This window comes from Meriones unguiculatus, chromosome 4 (assembly GCF_030254825.1).
Source record: "Meriones unguiculatus strain TT.TT164.6M chromosome 4, Bangor_MerUng_6.1, whole genome shotgun sequence".
NCBI lineage: Eukaryota > Metazoa > Chordata > Mammalia > Rodentia > Muridae > Meriones > Meriones unguiculatus.
Genome location: NC_083352.1, coordinates 140,335,664 through 140,339,510, shown reverse-complemented (window position 1 = coordinate 140,339,510; position 3,847 = coordinate 140,335,664). Strand labels below are relative to the sequence as shown.

The 3,847-nt window shown below is 44.9% G+C and overlaps 1 pseudogene; it reads right to left on the bottom strand.

Annotated features, from left to right (window-relative positions):
* Window positions 1-1,731: 1,731 nt before the first annotated feature.
* On the bottom strand, window positions 1,732-3,467 carry LOC110556110 (large ribosomal subunit protein eL13-like; annotated as a pseudogene).
* Window positions 3,468-3,847: the final 380 nt, after the last annotated feature.

Sequence of the window (3,847 nt, the reverse complement as noted above, 5' to 3'; positions counted from 1 at the left end):
CAGAGGGCCTCTGAAAGGCTGATAGTCTGCCCTGCAGACTATCAAAGCACATGCTGAGACTTATGGCCAACTGTTGGGCAGAATGCATGGAATCTTATGAAAGAAGTGGGAAATAGTAAGATCTGGAGAGTACAGGAGCTCCACAAGGAGAGCAACAGAACCAAAAAATTTGAACACAGGGGTCTTTCCAGAGACTCATACTCCAACCAAGTACCATGCAGGGAGATAACCTAGAACCCCTGCACATATGTAGCCCATGGCAGTGGGTTCCCTCTACTTTCATGTCATATCTATCATCTATCTACCATCCATCTATCCAGGTATCATCTATCTATCTATCTATCTATCTATCTATCTATCTATCTATCTTCTATCATCTATCTTTCTACCTATGTATCTGTCTATCTATCATCTAGCTGTCTGTCTATCATTTATCTATCTTCTATCTTATCTATCCAAAATGATTCCAAATATAAGAGAAAATATGCTGTTTATTTAAATAATGATCTTCAGTTCCATTTATTTTCTCCAAATGACTCAATTCCTTTTTTTATTTCAGGCATGCTCTTTGGATACCCGTCTGTACAGAGCACAGGAAGATTGACCATTAATCTAGTCATTACCTATTATGCCAGGATAGGTATTATCCCTACCTTTACTGACTTGTGATTGACACCAAAGCTGACTCTTCAACTGATGGCCTGGGCTTAAATCTCAACCATATCTCAGTTTTTCCATATATGAAGTGAGGATGATAAAGGCTGCTACAACTTTCTAGGGGTTACTATAAAGCTTAATATCACTATGTACACATATCATATGTATGAGGCAGAGTGAGAGCAAGCAAGAGTGATTAAGCCAGTGAGGGGAGGAAGAGACAGAGTTTGGGCCCTGCTTTTCTGGGACAGAGCTGACTTTCTTCACCTAATCCTTTAGTCAGACCTGTTAACTGTTAGTTGCTCTGGTTTAATTGGTACTCAGAGGCAAATCATTCTTTCTTTAATCTGCCCATGGCTTCTGCTGACCTAGATTTCTTGCTTCTATAATTCCTCTTGCAGCTTTTCCCGCAGTGAGGCCACACAGAAAAGTTGAGTAGGGTGTGGTTCAAGGAGTCAGCTGAAACATCTCAAGGCCTCCTTAATCCAATGCTCTGATTGCTCTGATTATCTCCAGATTCCCCCTCTGTAGGGGGCAGATGGAGGCTCAGCATTCCCATCTCCACTCCAAGGCCTGAGTGGGACTCCAAGGTGGGACTCCAAGGTGGGACTCCAAGGTGGGACTCAGCCAGGTGGGACTCAGCTAGGTGGGACTCAGCTAGGTGGGACTCAGCTAGGTGGGACTCAGCTAGGTGGGACTCAGCCAGGTGGGACTCAGCTAGGTGGGACTCAGCTAGGTGGGACTCCAAGGTGGGACTCCTCAGCTTCCACAGCTTTCTAAGGCAGGCAGCTTCAGGCGAGCACACCAGAAAAATCTCTTTTCACTTTCACTCTGTTTGCTCTGTGTTCCCAAACATACCAGAGATGAGTCATCCAGAAAGTCTTCACTGAGAACCTACCACATACTTCTGTTCCTGGCTCAGAGGTGAGAAGGGTGCAATCGGGAAAACAGACAGACAGTACCCCTTCCCTTATTGAGTGAGGTTGACCATGGCACTTGACTTTGAAGCAAGCAATGAGGATAACTTTTTTTTTTTACTTTATGGACAATTTATTACAACATTACAAAAGTGTATTACTTTTTCTTTTCACCATCGTGCTCTGCTGCTTCCTTCGCCCTTTTCACTCAGATGCCAAAGAGTTAGTCGTTGGCCTGGGCCATGCAAAGACTGGCCTTGGAGTTTTTCTCTTCTGTGATGACTCAGGCTTTCTCCTTTTGTAGACATTCCGGATGGGCATCACAGGTCCCTTTAGCTGGGTGGCCAATTTAAGCTCTTCAGCCAATTTAAGCTCCTCAGTGGAATGATTTCCCTTCTAGGGAGCAGAAGGCTTCCTAGGGAAAAGTATGATCTTGGAGCAGAACTCCTTCAGGCGCTGCACATTGGCTTGCAGAGTCTCAGTGGATTTGTTTTGCCTCCTTGGGTCCACAGAGATGCCGATGTTATGGGCCGTTTTCTTTCTGTTTTTAGTTTTTTTTGTTTATATTTTTAATTATTATAATTTATTCACTTTTTATGCCAGCTGTAGTCCCCTTCTTTTTCCCCTCCCAATCCAACCTTCCCTCCTGCTTCTCCTCCTATGCAGTCCACTGATAGGGGAGGTCCTCCTCCCCTTCCATCTGACTCTAGCCTATCAGGCCTCATCAGAGGTGGCTGCATTTTCTTCCTCTGTGGCCTGATAAGGGTACCCCCCACCCCCAGGGAGAGGTGATCAGAGAGCAAGTCACTGAGTTCATGTCAGATACAGCCCCTGTTCCCCTTACCAGGGAACATACTTGGAGACCAAGCTACTGTGGGCTACATCTGTGCAGGGGTTCTAGGTTATCTCCATGAAAAAAAATCTGGCATTTTCTTAGACAATTAAGAATAGTGCTACCTCAAGATGCAGCTATACCACTCCTAGGCATATATCCAAAATATGCTCACGTATACAACAAGGACATTTGTTCAACCGTGTTCATAGCAGCTTTGTTCATAATAGCCAGAATCTGGAAACAACCCAGATGTCCCTCAACGGAGGAATGGATACAGAAATTGTGGTACATTTGCACAATGGAATACTACTCAACTATTAAACACAAGGAAATCATGAAATTTGTAGAAAAGATCATCTTGAGTGAGATATCCCAAAAGCAGAAAGACACACATGATATATACTCAATTTTAAGTGGATATTAGACATATAATGTAGGATAAACATACTGAAGTAGCTAAGTGAGGAAGAGGACTCTGGGTAAGATGCTCAACCGTCACTCAGAAAGGCAAACGGGATAGACCTTGGAAGAGGGAGAAAACAGGGAACAGGTTAGGAGCCTGTAACAGAGGGCCTCTGAAAGACTCTACCCAGCAAGGTATTAAAGCAGAGACTCATAGCCGAACTTTGGGCAGAGTGCAGGCAATCTTGAAAGAAGAAGGGAGATAGAAAGACCTGGAGGGGACAGGAGCTCCACAAGGAGAGCAACAGAACCAAAAAAATCTGGGCACAGGGGTCTTTTTTGAGATGCTCCAAACAAGGACCATGCTTGGAGATAACCTAGCGAGCCGTTTTTCTACAGATACCAGCCACCCGGAGCTCTATCAGGCTGAATTTCCTGCTGGCTAGGACCTTGGTGTGGTATGGAACTGTAGGGCACCTCACTATGAGCCTGATGGGACCAGATGCAGAATGAGAGGCAATGGTGCATGCTTTCCCTTGCAGGGCCTTGTGTCTGCGGATCTATTGTGCAGGATGGTTGAACAAAGCGTGCACTCACTGCTGCCAATCCTCATGGAAGTGCTGCTTCAGGATCATGCCATTCCGTCTGGGCACCATGCCTGCCTCACGTGCAGGAGAACGGCCAAGCAGAAAGTGCGAGGATAACTCTTTTTTCCAAGAAAATTAATTTTATTACTTTGTATATCTTGGGTATCTTTTGGGGTTTTAGTTGTTGTTTTTAGATTTTTTTATTTTTTATATAAATTATACTTTATTCATTTTATATCCCAGCTGTAACCCCTCCTTCATTCCCTCCCAATCCCATCTCCCTCCCTCATCTCCTTCCTTGCCCCTCCCTCAGTCCACTGATAGGGGAGATCTTCCTCCTCTTCCATCTGACCCTAGCTTATCAGGACTCATCAGGACTGACTGCAATGTCTTCCTCTGTGGCCTGGCATGGAGATAACCTAGAACCCCTGCTCAGATGTAGTCCACGG